Source organism: Mustela nigripes, chromosome X (genome assembly GCF_022355385.1).
Source record: "Mustela nigripes isolate SB6536 chromosome X, MUSNIG.SB6536, whole genome shotgun sequence".
NCBI lineage: Eukaryota > Metazoa > Chordata > Mammalia > Carnivora > Mustelidae > Mustela > Mustela nigripes.
This window is the reverse complement of record NC_081575.1, coordinates 57012361-57030282: the sequence shown is the minus strand read 5'-3', so window position 1 is coordinate 57030282 and position 17922 is coordinate 57012361. Positions and strand designations below refer to the sequence as shown.

General features: G+C 35.3%; 1 protein-coding gene across 1 annotated transcript in view; it reads right to left on the bottom strand.

Annotated features, from left to right (window-relative positions):
* Positions 1–17922, bottom strand: part of HDX (highly divergent homeobox) — a 220013-nt gene that overhangs the window by 92627 nt on the left and 109464 nt on the right. The gene's annotated exons all lie outside the window — the stretch shown is intronic.

Below are 17922 nucleotides of genomic sequence, written 5' to 3'. Positions count from 1 at the left end.
TGGAGATTCAGTTTGACAACTATAGGATCTTGATTTGATATTTTTCTATTGCTTCCCTATTTCAGAACTATGGATTGCGAGCCTGACAGACTATATATTTTTACAAAGTATGAGTGAATGCTATTACTCTATTTTGAGAAACTGTTTTTTCTTCTATTGGTGCCAACCCATTATGAAATATTGACTATAATCCTTTTTCAATGAACTAGACTCAGGGGCATCTTGGGAGACGGTAGAGTAGGAAAACCCTAAGCTTGCCTTGTCCCAAAAATACAACTAGGTAACACTCACATCAGAATAATTCAGAAAATGATCCAAAGATTGACAGAAAAAAACAAAAAACAAAAAACACAACCCTCCATAACTAATGGTAGAGAAGAGGCCACATCAAATCATGTAGGAAGGGTGAAGACAGTTTGGGAGGCAAATGGACTGTGGCTATCCACAGTGGGAAGGGAACCGGCAGTACAGAAGGAGGGCAAAAAACAGACATTCACATAGGGAGCCCACACAAGAAAGATGAATTTCCATAGCATTTGGGTTTGAAAGTGAGAAGAGCCAAATTTCATGAGTTCTTAGAACCAGTAGGACTTAAACTTGGAATTCTATAATTCCAGTGGGTTTGTCTCAGAGCAAGGAAGACATTAGAAAGCAGAGTCCCTGTCCTTAAAGAGAGAGCATGACAAACAGCCTATGCAGATACAGCAAAAAATTAGCAGTTCAAAAAACACCAAGAGCAGAGGGAGAGTGATTTATTCATCTCAGAGCATGGCCCAGGCCAGCAGAGATCATGAGGAGACCCTTCTGGGAACAAAAGAGCTAGATATGTCATTTCCATCTCCCACCATCCATTGTGTGTGTGTTGCGAGTTGTGTGTGTGTGTGTGTGTGTGTGTGTGTGTATTACATCTTCTTTACCCATTGATTAGTCAATGAACATTTGAAGTGTTTCCGTAAGTTGGCTCTGGTTGATAACACTGCTATAAACATCGGTTGCATGTATCCTTTCAATAGTATTTTTGTGCCTTGGGGTAAATACCTAGTGGTGCAATTCCTGGATCATACGTAGTTCTATTTTTAATTTTTGGGGGAACCTCCATACTATTTTCCAGAGTGGCTGCACAAGTTTCCATTCCCAGATGGGTTCACCATTCTCCACATCCTCGCCAAAATCTGTTCTTTTCTGTGTTGTTAATTTTACCCATTCTGAGAACTGTGAGGTGATATCTCACTGTAGTTTTGATTTGTAGTTCCCTGATGAAGAATGATATTGAGCACATTTTCAAGTTTCTATTAGCCATTTGTATGCCTTCTTTGGAAAAATGTCTATTCATGTGTTCTGTCCATTTTTTAACCAGATTCTTTTTTAATGTTCAGTTTTATAAGTTCTTTACATATTTTAGATAATAACCCTTTATCAAATATGTCATTTGTAAATACCATCTCTCATTTCATTGGTTTCCTTTTAGTTTTATTGATGGTTTTCTTTCTGTGTAGAAGTGTTTTATTTTTATGAAGTCTGAATAGTCTATTTTTTCTTTTTGTTCCCTTGTCTCAAGAGACTTATCTACAAAGAAGGTGCTACAGCCAATATCAAAGAAGTTACTGCCTCTTCTCTCTTCTAAGATTTTTATATGCTCAGGTTTCACATTAAGTCTTTTAAGCATTTTGAGTATATTTTTTGTGTATGGCGTAAGGAAGGGGCTCAGTCTCTCTCTTTTGCAGGTAGTTGTCAGTTTTCCCAACACCATTTTTGAAAAGACAAATTCTGAAAAGACCACAAATATATGGATGTTAAATAACATGCTATTAAACTATAAAGGGTGGAACAAGAAATCAAAGAGCAAATAAAAATGTACATGGAAAGGAATGAAAATGAAGACACAAATTTCCAGAATATTTGGGTTGCAGCAAAAGTGGTTGTTAGAGGTAAGTTTATAGTAATACAGGCTTACATTGGGAAGCAAGAAAAATCTAAAAAAAAAAAACCAACCAAACAAAAAAACAACAAAACCTAAACTTACACCTAAAGGAGCTAGAACAACAACAAACACAACCCCAAACTAGTGCAAGGAAGGAAATAAATGATACAGAAGCTAAAGAAACAATAGATCAATGAAGGCAGGAGCTGATTCTTTGGGGGAAAAACCTGATCAACCTCTATGTAGAACCATCAAGAAAAAGAAAAAGAGATAGGGAGAGAAAATATTCAAACAAAACTACAAATGAGAGAGGAGAAATAATGACCAAAACCACAGAAATACAAATAATTTTAAAAGAATATTATAAAAATTTTGTGTCATCAAACTGGCCTAGAAGAAATGGATAAATATAAACAAACATATAACCTGCCAAAACTGAAGCAGGAAAAAATACAAAATTTAAACAAACCAATTACTAGTAAGTAAATTTAATCAGTCCTCAAAACATTCTCAGATAAAAGTCCAGGACTAGATGGTTTCACAGGGAATTCTACAAAAAATAATATAATGTCTGTTCTTCTCAAAATATTCCAAAAAACAGAAGAGAAAGGAAAATTTTCAAATTATTTCTACGAAGCCAGCATTACCATAATACCAAAACCAGAAAAGATAACACCAAAATGGAGTATTACAGGCCAATATGTGATGGACCTAGATGTAAAAATTGTATACAAAACACTAACAAACAGAATTCTACAATAAATTTTAAAAAATCACAAGCACATAGGATTTATTCCTGGGTTATAAGAGTGATTTAATATTTGCCAGTCAATCAATGTGATACATCTCATCAATAAGAGTGAGGATGAAAACCATGTGATGATTTCAATAATTTGGAAAAAACATTTGACAATGTACAACACCCATTCATGATAAAAGCCCTCAACAAAGTAGGTTTGGCCGTACATGACAAAACCAGAACTAATATCATCCTCAGTGGGGAGCAACTCAGAGTTTTCCCTACAGTCAGGAACACAACAGGGATGCCCACTCTCACCACTGTTATTTAACATAGTACTAGAAGTCCTAGCTTCAGCAATCAGACAACAAAAATAAATAAAAAGCATCCAATCAGGAAGGAAGAAGTCATACTTTCACTATTTGCAGATGACATGATGCACTATATAGAAAACAAGAAGGACTCCACCAAGAAACTGGTACTAAATTTGCAGGATGCAAAATCAATGTATAAGAATTCAATTGCATTTCTATATACCAGTAATGGAGCAGGAGAAAGAGAAATCAAGGAATCAATCTTATTTGAAATTGCATGAAAAACCATAAGATACCTAGGAAAAAACCTAAATGAAGAGGTAAAAAATCTGTTCTCTGAAAACTATAAAACAGTGAAGGAAGAAATTGAAAATGACTAAAAATTGGAAAGACATTCCATACTCATGGATTGGAAGAACAAATACTGTTAAAATGTCTATACCACCCAAAGCAAACTAAACATATAATGTATTCTCTATCAAAATACCAACAGCAGTTTTCACTGAACTAGGACAAACAATCTTAAAATTTGTATGGAACCACAAAAGACCCTGCATAGTCAAAGAAATCTTGAAAAATGAAAGCAAGCTGGAGGTATCACAATGCCAGTGGTATTACAGTTATATTACAAAGCTGTAATAATCAAAATAGTATGTACTGGAAGAAAAAATAGACACATAGATCAATGGAACAGAATAGAAAACTCAGAAATGAACCCACAACTCTATGATCAATTAATCTTCAAAAAAGCAGGAAAGAAAATCCAATGAGAAAAAGACAGCCTCTTCAGCAAATGGTGCTACATAAACTGATCAGCTACATACAAAAGAATGAAACTGGACCACTTTCTTATGCTATTAAAAAAATTGAACACCTAAATGTGAGACCTAAAACCATTCAAATCCTTGAAGAGAATACAGGCAGTAATGCCTCTGTGTTGGCCATAGCATCCTTTTTCTAAATATATCTCTTAAGGTAAGGAAAATAAGGCAAAAATAAAGTACTTGAGACTACATCAAAATAGAAAATTTCTGCACAGTGAAGAAAACAATCAACAAAATTAAAAAACAACTTACTGAATGGGAGAAGATATTTGGAAATGTCTTATCTGATAAAACATTAGTATTCAAATATATAAAGCAGTGATACAACTCAACACTCAAAAAACCCCAACAACAAATAATCTAATTAACATGGATGGGACTGGAAGAGATTATGCTGAGTGAAATAACTCAAGCAGAGAGAGTCAATTATCATATGGTTTCGCTCATTTGTGAAGCATAAGGAACAACATGGAGGACATGGGTAGATGGAGAGGAGAAGGGAGCTGGGGAAATTGGACGGGGAGACAAACCATGAGAGACTGTGGACTCAGGAACTGAGGATTTGGGTGGGGAGGAGGGTGGGAGGTTGGGTGAGCCTGGTGGTGGGTATTGTGGAGGGCATGTATTGCATGGAGCACTGGGTGTGGTGCATAAACAGTGAATTCTGGAACACTGAAAAGAAATTTTTAAAAAAGAAATGAAATTTTTTAAAAAAGAAATGAGCAAACATTTATCCCAATGGCCAACAAATATATGAAAAGATGCTCAACATCACTCATCATCACAGAAATGCAAATCAAAACTACGATGCAGGGGCGCCTGGGTGGCTCAGTGGGTTAAGCCGCTGCCTTCGGCTCAGGTCATGATCTCAGGGTGCTGGGATCGAGTCCCGCATTGGGCTCTCTGCTCAGCGGGGAGCCTGCTTCCCTCTGTCTCTCTCTGCCTGCCTCTCCATCTACTTGTGATTTCTCTCTGTCAAATAAATAAAATCTTAAAAAAAAAAAAAAACTACAATGCAAATCAAAACTACACTTGTTAAAATGGCTAAAATCCAAAACACAGGTAATGAGTGTTGGCAAGGATGTGGAGTAAAAGAACCATCTGTGTACTGCTGGTAAGAATAAAAACTGGTGCAGACACTGTGGAATACAGTATGGAACTTCTCAAAGTTAAAATTAAAATTACCCTACAATTCAGTAACAAATTCGTTGTAGAGAATTGTAAAAATATAGAAAAGTCTCTAAAATTTTAAAATTACTTAATACCCCACCACCCAATGAAAACCACAGCCAACATTCTGCAGTGCTTACTTTGTGTGTTTGTGTATAAGTTGAGTTCATATTGTATATATAATTTTGTTGTTCATTCTTTTCAATCAACATTATGTCATAAGCATTTTCCTATATCATCAACCATCAAAAATAATAAACTGGCCACATAGTATTCCAGAATAAGAAAAAAAGTTACCCTACAATTCAGTAATTTCCCTACTGGGTATTTATCCCTAAAATACAAAAACACTAATTCAAAGGGATATGTGCATCTCTATGTTTATCGCACCATTATTTACAGTACAGAAGATATGGAAGCAACCCACATGTCTATGGATAGATGAATAGATAAGGAAGAGGTGTTATATATATTATATTAAAGAGAATAGTATTTAGCCATAAAATGAATGACATCTTGCCATTTGCAACAACATGGATGAAACAAGAGAGTATATTGTTTAGTGAAATAAGTCAGTCAGAGAAAGACAAATACCATATAATTTCACATATATGGAATATAAGGAACAAAATAAGGAATCGAAGGAATAAAAAAGAGAAGAAAAAGAAACAAATTCCTAAATATAGTCAACAAACTGATGTTTATCCAAGGTGTGTTAATTGGTGGGATGGGTGAAATAGGTGATGGGCATTAAGGAGTGCTCTTGTAGTGATGAGCACTAGGTGATTAATAGAATTATAGAATCACTATACTGTATACCTCTAATTAATATAACACTGTATGTTAACCATATTGGAATTAAAATAAAAACTTAAAAAAGAAAACTAAATAAATAAACTGGACTCTACTCCAAAACCATGATTAGTAAACCAAAAAAGAAAAAAATCAACAGCAATAATATAGGCCATTACTGCGTACGTTCAAATTTATTTCATTTACATTTCAAAATAACCATGGGTAGTACATAATATTTGGATTTGTGCAGATTTGGGAATTGATGTTCAAGAGTTACATGCTTAACCAACTGAGCCACCCAGAAGCCCCTAAGTGACTAACTTTTAAAGTTAAAAAGTTTAAAAGTTAGCCCCTAAGTGACTAACTTCTAAAAACTTCAGATTCTACCTGGTGAGCAATGTGTCCATCATATGATAGATGGCTCATTATAATAAATGTAATTAATACAACTAATATTAACCAAGTGATACACTGTTACCAATAGATATGCAAAGTTCATAATTATAGAGTTTAAAATCTGGTGATGATAAAGGTCAAGTAAACCAATAAATATGCTACTTTGGACTAATGTTATGTGCTACAAAGAAAATTAAATAGGGTAACAGAACAGAGAGTGACTAGGGCTAGAAGAGAGTTTTTTATATAAGACAGTAAAAAATCTCTTCCAAATGTGGTGACATTCAACCTAGGACCTGAATAATGAGACACATACACAATAATACATATTTCTATACAAATATTCATATATATCTCCAAATGTGGATAGGTATTTTTAGAAAGTTACAGAGCTTTAATTTTATATTTTTAAGATATAAGACATTCCAAAGTTAATAAAAAATAGACTAAGCAAGAGGCAACCAATACTATGCTCTATTGTGCATGGAAGAGCATTGTAAAACTTGTCTTTAGGTTTATAATCTTAACTCAGAATGCTTTATTTTTACATATCAAATTAAACAACTGATTTACTAATTTATTCCATATGAAACCAAACAAGAATAAATGCTCACTTTTTTTAAAGTTTTTACTTAAATTTGTTAGTTTACATACAGTGTAATATTAATTTCAGGTGTATGATTTAATGATTCAACATTTCCATACAACACTCGGTGCTCATCACAAGTGCAGTCCTTAATCTCCATCACAGATTTAACCCATTGCCCCAACTACCACCCTTCTGGCAACCATCAGTTTGTTCTCTATAGTAGAGTCTGATTCTTGGTTTGCCTCTCTTTCTTTTCCCTATCATCTTTTGTTTTAATCTTTTTTGTTTTTTACGATTTTTGTTTATTTATTTGAGAGAGAGTGTGCCAGTGAGAGGAGGGGCAGAGGAAGAAGCAGGCTCCCCGCTGAACAGGGAGCCTGAATATCTTTTTTCCATTGGATATTCTTTCCTGCTTTTTTTTTTTTTTGAGATTTTATTTACTTATATAACAGAGAGAACAGCAGAGGGAGAGGGAGAAGCAGACTCCCAACTGAGCAGGGAGGCTGATGTGGACTGGATCCCAGGACCCTGACATTATAATCTGAGCTGAAGGCAGACACTTAACCAACTGAGCCACCCAGGCACCCCAATCCTTTGTTTTAATTCTTATATTTCACATATGAGTGATATTATATTGCATTTATCTTTTTATGACTGACTTATTTCCCTGAGAGTAACACTTTTTAGCTCTATCAATGTCATTGCAAATGCCAAGATTTCATTCTTTTTTTTTTTTTATGGCCGAGTAATATTCCTGTGTGTGTGTGTGTGCGCGCACGTGCATGCACACGTGTTTATCTCACTTCTGCCTTATACATTCACCAGTGGATGGACAACTGACTGTGCATAATTTGGCTTTTGGAGATAATGCTGCTACAAAAATCAGGGTGCATACATCCCTCTGAATTAGTATTTTTGTATCCTTTGGGTAAATACCTAGTAGTGCAATTGCTGGATCATAGAGTAGTTCTATTTTTAACTTTTTGAGAAACCTCCATACTGTTTTCTAGAGTGGTTACACCAGATTGCATTCCCACCAATAGTGCAGGACTGTTCCACTTTTTCCACATCCTAATCCAACACCTGTTTATTCTGTTATTTTAGCCATTTTGACGGGTGTGAGATTGTATATCATTGTAGTTTTTATTTGTATTTCCCTGATGATGAGTGATGTTGAGCATCTTCTCATGTGCCTGTTGGCCATCTGGATATCTTCCTTGGAAAAATGTCTATTCATGTCTTCTGCAAATATTTTAATTGGACTATTCATTTTTGGGGGTATTGAGCTTTAGAAATTCTTTATATATTTTGTATATTAACCCTTTATCAGATAAGTCATTTAAAAAAATCATCTACCATTCTGTAGGCTGCCTTTTAGTTTTGTTCATTGTGCCCTGCACTGTGCAGAAGCTTTTTATTTTGATGACATCCTAACAGTTAATTTTGCTTTTGTTTCCCCTGTCTCAGGAGACATATCTAGCAAGAAGTTGCTACAGCCAAAGTCAAAGAGATTACTGCCTTTGTTCTCCTCTAGGATTTTAATGTTTTCAGATCTCATATTTCACTCTTTAATCAATTTTTAAAAATTTATTTTTAAACATGGTGTAAGATAGTGGGCCTGTCCCATCCCTTTGTATGTTGCTGTCTAGTTTTCCCACCATTTGTTGAAGAGACTGTCTTTTTCCCATTGGATATTCTTTCCTGCTTTGTTAAAGATTAATTGACTATACACTTGTGGGTTCATTTGTGGGTGTTCTATTCAGCCCCATCAATCTATGTATCTATTTTTGTGCCAGTACCATTCTATTTTGATCACTACAGCTTTGTAATATCACTTGAAGTCCAGAATTGTGATGCCTCCAGCTTTGCTTTTCTTTTTCATGGTTGCTTTCACTATTTGGTGTCTTTTGTGGTTCCACACTAATTTTAGGATTATTTGTTCTAGCTCTGTGAAAAATGCTGATGGTACTTTAATAGGAATTGCATTAAATGTGTAGATTGATTTGGGTAGTATAGACATTTTAATATTTTTTCTTCCAACCCATGAGCATGGAATGTGTTTCCATTTCTTTGTGCCCTCTTCAATTTCTTTCATCAGTGTTTTATAGTTTTCAGAGTACAGGTCTTTCACCTCTTTGGTTAGGTTTATTCCTAAGTATCTTATTGTTTTTTTGTACAGTTGTAAATAGGGTTTATTCATTTATTGCTCTTTCTGCTGCTTCATTACTGGTATACAGAAATAGAATCAAATCACATATGTTGATTATGTATCCTACTACTTTTCTGAAGTTGTTTATCAGTATAGCAGTTTTTTTGTTGGGAGTCTTTCAGGTTTTCTATATAGAGTATCACGTCATCTGCAAATAGCGAAAGTTTTAATTTTTCCTTGCTGATTTGGATTCCTTTCATTTCCTTTCATTGTTTGTTGTGGCTAAAAATTCCAGTACAGTGGGGGCGCCTGGGTGGTTCAGTGGGTTAAAGCCTCTGCCTTCGGCTCAGGTCATGATCCCAGGGTCCTAGGATTGAGCCCTGCATTGGGCTCTCTGCTCAGTGGGGAGCCTGCTTCCCCCTCTTTTCTCTGCCTGCCTCTCTGCCTACTTGTGACTGCTATCTGTCAAATAAATAAAATCTTTTAAAAAATTCCAGTACTGTGTTAAATAACAGTAGTGAGTGGACATCCCTGTCTTGCTCCTGACCATAAAGGAAAAGCACTGTTTTTCCTCACTGAGGATGATATTAGCTGTGTGTTTGTCATATACAGCCTTTATTACATTGTGGTATCCTTTCTTTAAACCTTTTTATCACGAAGTAATGTGTCAAATGCTTTTTCTGAATCTATTGAAATGATAATATGGTTCATATCCTTTCTTTTATTAAGGTGGTGAATCACTCTGATTGATTTGCAAATATTGACCCACCCTTGCAACCCAGGAATATATCCCAATTGATTGTGGTGAATGAATCAATGTGATTGTGGGTTTGGCTTATTAGTATTTTATTGAGAAATTTTACATTCATTTTCATCACAGATATTGGCCTGTAGTTCTCTTTTTATTGGGAGTCTTTATCTGGTTTGGTATTGTGGTAATGCTGGGCTCATAGAATGAATTCAGTTTTCCTTCCTTTTCTATTTTTTTAGAGTAGTTTAAGAAGAATAGGTATTAACTCTTTTTTAAATATTTGGTAGAAAAAATGTTTGGCAGAATTCACCTGTGAAGCCATCTGGCCCTGGACATTTTTTATGTTGGGAGATTTTTTTATTCCTGATCCAATTTTTTTTTGCTGGTTATAATCAGTTTAAATGTTCTATTTCTTCCTATTTCACTTTTGGTAGTTAATGTTTCTAGGAATTTATCTATTACATCCTGGATGTAAATTTGTTGGCATATAGATTTTCATAATATTCTCATAATTGTGTGTTTTTCCATGTTGTTGGTTGTTATTTCTCATTTATAATGTGTTATTTAATGAATTGGGGTCCTTTCTCCTTTTTTGATAAATCTGGCTAGAGGTTTTACAATTTTATTAAAATTTTCAAAGAATCAGCTCCTAGTTTCATTGATCTTTTCTTTCTTTCTTTCTTTTTTCTTTTTTTTTTTAGTTTTTGTATTGTTTATTTCTGCACTAATATTTATTATTTCCTTCCATTTGCTGGCTTTAGACTTCATTTGTTGTTTTTTTCTAGCTCCTATAGGTGTAAAGTTACGCTCATCACAAGATTTTTTCTTGAGGTGGGCCTGTATTGCTATATACTTCCTTCTTATGACAGTTTTGCTACATCTTAATGGTTTTGGACCTTTCTATCTTCATTTTCACTTGTTTCCATGTATTTTTGTTTGTTTGTTTTAATTTCATAGTTAACCCATTCACTGTTTAGTGGCATGTTGTTTACCTTCTGTATATTCATTGTCTTTCTAGATTTTTTTCCTTATGACTGACTTCGAGTTACATAGCGTTGTTTTCAGAAAATATGCATGATATGATCTGAAATTTTTGTATTTATTGAGGCCTGATTTATGACCCAATATGGGATCAATTCTGGAGACTGTCTCATGTGCACTAGAAAACAATTTGTATTATGCTGCTTTAGGATGGGATGTACTGAATATATCTGTTAAGTTCATCTGGCCCAGTATGTCATTCAAAGCCATTGTTTCCTTGTTGATTTTCTGTGTAGAAAATTTGTTCATCGATATAAATGAAATATTTAAAGTCCCCTACTATTATTATATTATAATCAATGTGCTCCTTTATTTTTGTTATGGATACTTACATATATTTAGTGATCCCATGTTGGGTGCATAAATATTTATAATTGTTAGTTCTTCCTGTTGGGTTGTTCTCTTTATTATGATATAGTGTCCTTCTTCATCTCTTATTGCCATCTTTGCTTAATGTCAAGTTTGTCCAACATAAGTATTACTGTTCTGGTTTTTTTTTTTAATGTCCATTTGCATAAGAAATATTTCTCTATCCCCTCACTTTCAATCTGCAGGTGTAGTTAGATCTAAAATTAGTTTCTTGTAGGCAGCATATAGATAGATCTTATTTTTTATGCTTTCTGATATCCTGAAACAGTCAGAATTTTCAAAGATAGTTAAATGTTCATTTCTCAACAATATTTCTATCTTTAGTTTTTATAATTATTATCTTATTTTGGTAAGAATACAACACAAGTTCTAACTGAAGCTTTGTAACATATTTTGAACATGGAAGTGTGATGCCTTCAGATGTGTCCTTTTTGAGAATTTTTGGTTATTCTTAGTCATTTGTGGTTCCACAGGAATTCTGGATTTTTTTTCTGATATATATAAAAAAATGCCATTGACTCTTTGGTAGGGATTACACTGAATGTGTATATTGCTGTGAGTAACATGGGCATTTTAACATTAGTTCTTCCAAGCCATGAAAATGGGATTTTTTTTCAGTTGTTTTTGTCTTACATAATTTCTTTCATTAATGTTTTGTAGTTTTCAGTTTATGTCTTTAGTTCAGTTTATTCCCAAATATCATCAAAAGAATAAATCTTTTTTGAGGCTACTACAAATGGGTTTATTTTCATAATTTCTTTTCAAATAGTTCATCATTAGTATATAGAAACACAGCAAATTTTTGTATCCTGAAACTTTACTGATTTTAATTATTATAGACTTGTGTGTGTGTGTGTGTGTGTGTGTGTGTAGTATTTAGGGTTTTCTGTATATAAGAACATTTATCTGAAAACAGATTATTTGGATATTTTCTTTTTCTTGCCTAATTGCTCTGGCTGGTACTTCCAGTACTACATTGAATAGAAATGGTCAAAGTGAGCATCCTTGCCTTGTTCCTCCTCATCTTAGTGGAAAACTTTCAGTTTTTTACCACTGAGTATAAAGTTAGTTGTTGGCTTTTCATATATGGCCTTTACCATGTTCAGGTACTATACTTCTATTCCCAGTTTGCTGAGGGTATTTCTCATTCAGGGGTTCTGAATCTTGCCAAATGCTTTCTCTGCATCTATTAAGATAATCAAGTGATTTTTTAAATTTATTTTTTATTTCAGCCAGTATGGTTAACATACAGTGTTATGTTAGTTTCAGTGTACAATATTGTGATTCAACAATTCTATACATTCCTCAATGCTAATTACAAGTGTACTCTTAATCCCCATTCACTTATTTTACCTGTTCCCCAACCCATCTCCCCTCTTGTTGCCATTAGATTGTTCTCTATAATTAAGAGTCTATTATTCTGGTTTGTCTCTTTTTTCTTTGTTCATTTGGTTTCTTAAATTCTACATATGATTGAACTTATATGGTATGTTTATCCTTTATTGTTTTAATGTGCTCTATTACACTAATTGATTTTCATAGGGCAAAGAAGAGAGAGGTAAACCAAGAAAATGGCTCTTAACTATAGAGAACAACTGATGATTACCAGAAAGGAGGTCAGTGGGAGAGTGTCTTAAATAGTTGATGGGGATTAAGGAGTACACTTGGAATGATCACTAGGGGATGCAAGTATTTACTCACTGAACTGTACACTCTAAACTAATATTGCACTGTATGCTAATTATAATTTAAATAAAAATGTAAAAGAAATAAAAATAAAATGAAAAATAAAGAATATTTATAACTCCCCCATTAAAAAAACAGCCTTGCATCCTAGGACAAATCCAACTTGGTCACAACTTAAGTATCTTTTAATATGTTGTTTAATTCAGTTTGCTACTACTTGCTTGAAAGTTTTTGCATCTATATTCGTCATGGATGAATATAGAAAACTCCCTGATGGCTAGTGATGATGAACATTTTTCATGTGTCTGTTAGCCATTTGTATGTCTTTGGAGAAGTGTCTGTTCACGTCCAGGTCTTCCTATTCTTCCATCTTGCTGATATCACTCCCATTATTCTTTTTTAAAGATTAAAACAAGAGTTTCAAAGGCTTACAGGCAAGACCCCATCAAATAGGAGACTTTCAGACAGATATCCCTGATGAATATGGATGCCAAGATTCTCAACAAGATCCTAGCTAATAGGATCCAACAGTACATTAAAAATGTACTTACAACCATGACCAGGTGGGATTTATCTCTGGGTTGCAAGGGTGGTTCAACATTCGCAAATCAATTAATGTGATAGAACAAATCAATAAGAGAAGAGAAAAGAAACACATGGTCCTCTCAATTGTGGACAGAAAAAGTATTTGACAAGATACAGCATCTGTTCCTGATTAAAACTCATCAAAGTATAGGGATAGAGGGAATATTCCTCAACTTCAAAAGTCTATCTATGAAAAACCCACAGAAAATATCATTCTCAATGGGGAAAAGCTGACAGCATTCCCTTTGAGATCAGGAATACGACAAGGGGGCCTATTTTCACAACTGTTATTCAACAAATTATTAGAAGTCCTAGCAACAGCAATCAGACAACAAAAAAAGAAATAAAAGGTATTCAAATTGGCAAAGAAGAAGTCAAACTCTCTCTTCACAGATGATATGGCACTTTATATGGAAACCCAAAAGACTCCATCCCCAAATTGCTAGAACTCATATAGCAATTCAGTAATGTGGCAAGATACAAAAATCAATTCACAGAAATCAACTGCTTTCTTATGCACTAACAATGAAAATATAGAAAGGGAAATTAGAGAATCGATTCCATTTATTTTAGCACCAAGAACCAAAAGATACCTGGGAATAAACCTAACCAAAGAGTTAAAGGATCTGTACTTGAGGAACTACAGAACACTCATGAAAGTAATTGAAGAAGACACAGATGGAAGAACATTCCATGCTCATGGATCGGAAGAATAAACATTATTAGAATGTCTATACTTCCCAGAGAATTCTATATGCTCAAAGCCATCCCGATCAAAATTCCACCAGCATTTTTTAAAGTGTTGGAAAAAACAATCCTAAACTTTGTATGGAACTATAAAAGACCCCAAATTGCTAAGGAAATGTTGAAAAAGAAAAACAAAGCTGGGGGCATCAAGTTGCCTGATTTTAAGCTTTATTACAAAGCTATGATCACCAGGACAGCATGGTACTGGCACAAAAACAGACACATAGACCAGTGGAACAGAGTAGAGAGCCCAGATATGGACCCTCAACTCTATGGTCAAATGATCTTCGGCAAAGCAGGAAAAAATACCAGGGGGAAAAACACAGTCTCTTCAATAAATGGTGCTGCGGAAAATCGACTGCTATGCATAGAAGAATGAAACTTGACCATTCTGTTATACCATATACAAAGATAAACTCGAAATGGATAAAAGACCTCAATGTGAGGCACGAATGTGTCAAAATCCTAGAGGAGCACACAGGCGGTAACAGCAACTCCTAGCCACAGCAACTCCTTTTAAGATAGGTCTCCAAAGGCAAAGGAAACAAAAGCAAAAATAAACTTTTGGGACTTCAAGATAAAAAGTTTCTGCACAGCAAAAGAGACAGTCAACAAAAAAAAAGAGGCAACCCATGGAATGGGAGAAGATATTTGCAAATGATACTACAGAAAAAGGCCTGATATCTAAGATCTATAAAGAACTTCCCAAATTCAACACCCCAGAAAACAGATAATTACATCAAAAAATGGGCAGAAGACATGAACAGACATTTCTCCAAAGAAGACATACAAATGTCTAACAGACACATGAAAAAATGTTCATCACCACTAGCCATTAGGGAGATTCAAATCAAACCACATTGAGATACCACCTTACACCAGTTAGAATGGCCAAAATTAACAAGACAAGAAACAACAAGTGTTGGAGAGGATGTGGAGTAAGGGGAACCCTCTTACACTGTTGTGGGAATGCAAGTTGGTGCAGCCACTTTGGAGAACAGTGTGGACATTCTTTAAGAAATTAAAAATAGAGCTTCTCTATGGCCCTGAAATTGCACTCCTGGGTATTTACCCCAAAGATACAGATGTAGTGAAAAGAAGGGCCATCTGTACCCCAATGTTTATAGCAGCAATGGCCACGGTCACCAAACTGTGGATAGAACCAAGATGCCTTTCACTGGACGAATGGATAAGGAAGATGTGGTCCATATATACTATGGAGTATTATGCCTCCATCAGAAAGGATGAATACCCAACTTTTATATCAACATGGATGGGACTGGAAGAGATTATGCTGAGTGAAATAAGTCAAGCAGAGAAAGGCAATTATCATATAGTTTCACTTACTTGCGGATCATAAGGAATAACATGGGGGACATTAGGAGAAGGAAAGAAAAAGTGAATTAGGGGAAATCAGAGAGGGAGTTGAACCATGAGAGACTGTGGACTCTGAGAAACAAACTGAGGGTTTTGGAAGGGAGGGGTGGGGGAAAGGGTAAGCCTAGTGGTGGGTATTATGGAGGGCACATATTGCATGGAGCACTGGGTGTAGTGTATAAACTATTAATCTTGGAACACTGAAAAAATAAAAATAAAATAAAATGACCTTTCAAGATGGTGTATGCTGACAGTGATTATTACACGAACAGAATTTTAAAGACAATGTGCATAATGATATCTAGGTGTACACTGATGAGAAAGAAAATAAAAGCAGCCACTGTCATCCAAAATTCATCTGATGTTCAGAGTTAGACCTCAATATTAATACAAGCTGGACTGACACTCATATGCAGGCCATTGCATTGTCTTGTTGGACATCATCTCACAGACTATTACCTAAAACAAGTTTACTCTGACACCATGATAAAGTGAAATGAAACAAGGCTACTTCATAATTTTGCCTAAACATACACGAAGCTATAGCTGCTATGTCACACAAAAAATACAATGATAGAATTGCTCCCACGTTCTCACAGTACCCAATCTAGAGCAAACCCTCACTTCCTTAAACCTTCCCCCAAAATAACCCAAAGCCAAAATCCTCTAATAAGCGATTTCTAACATTCTCTCACTGAGATATGCCATCGTTTTTCATGGTATGTGTACCATAAAATAATAATAAATAATAAACACAACTTACTGAACTACTGGTATGTTATTGCTTGGTTTTGACTGAGGGGCATTGACCCTGGTAAGATTTTAGAAGTGGGTGGAAGAATTTTCAGAGACTGACATAATATTTCACTTTGTGAGTAAAGTTCACTTTCAGAAGAAGCTAGAAGGTGACGAACGTGGTCATTTGTCACAATGACATTTTTTATATATTATTATGTGATTGTTTCAGTAATACCTCTCCTTCATATTAAATCTAGATTGTTAGTTCCCTGACAGAAGGGAAAATCTCTGGTTGTTCTCACTACTGCCTCTGTAAGATCAAGCACAATACCTTGTATATTAAGGACCAGTGTAAAACAATAGCAATACAATATAAGCCACACATATAGGCTCATATTTTCTAGTAACAACATTAAAAAATCATTTTCAATAATATACTTTAACTCAATTTATACAATATGTTATCATTTGAATGTGTAGTTTATATAAAAATTACTAAGATATTCTACATATTACTTTTCAGCATTGAAAAATCTTTGAATTTGATGTTTTACACTTAACAGCACATGTCACTTTGAATGCTAAATATCCACCACCAAACTTGATTTATTTGTAAATTTCATAAGGTTAATAGTTGAAAAAGTATAACAGAATTTTTTTTTAAGATTTATTGAAGTACAATTACATAAAATTAATTTCACTTATTTAAACTGTACTATTAGATGTTTTGATAAGTGTTCACACTCAAGAAACACACCTATCATTGCCAAGTTTCCTAATGCCGACTTTCAATTTCCCTTACCTTTCCCTCCATAGCTAATCATAAACCACTGATCTACTTCCTCTTACTAGTTTTCATTTTCATTAGTTTTACATAGATGGAAGCATATAGTATATGTTCTTTTTTAAATCTTTTTTTTTTGAGAGAAGAGTCAAGATGGCAGAGAAGTAACAGGCTGAGACTACTAAAACTAGCAGGAGATCATCTAGATAGCTTATCTAAAGATTGCAAACACCTGCAAATCCATCGACAGATCGAAGAGAAGAAGAACAGCAATTCTAGAAATAGAAAAACAACCACTTTCTGAAAGGTAGGACTGGCGGAGAAGTGAATCCAAAGCGACGGGAAGACAGACCCCGGGGGGAGGGGCTGGCTCTTGGCAAGCGGCGGAGCAACAAAGCACAAAATCAGGACCTTTACAAGTTGGTTCCGCTGTGGGACATCGCTCCAGAGGCTAAACCGGGGCGAAGCCCACACAGGGTCAGTGTGGCCTCAGGTCCCGCAGGGTCACAGAAAGATCGGGGGTGTCAGAGTGTGGCAGAGCTCAGGTATTGGAACAGGAAAGCCGACTACAGAGACAGAGCTGACAGTAAGCTCACAGTTCAGTGTTACCTTGAACCGGTCGCAGGCTCGGTGAGCTTGGAGCGCAGCCGGAGGTCAGGCAAAGGGGAGTTTCTGGGCGCTGTTCTCTGAGGGCACACTGAGGAGTGGGACCCTGGGCTTTCGGCTCCTCCGCGCCGGAGACCAGGCGGCCGCCATTTCTATTCCCGTCCTCGGGAACTCTATGGAAAGCGCTCAGGGAACAAAAGCTCCTGAAATAATGCCAAGCGGATTACTCATCCCAGCACCTGGGAAGGACTATGCAATTTCGCCTGGGGCAAAGACACTTGAGAATCACTACAGCAGGCCCCTCCCCCAGAAGATCAAGAAGAAATCCAGCCGAGACCAAG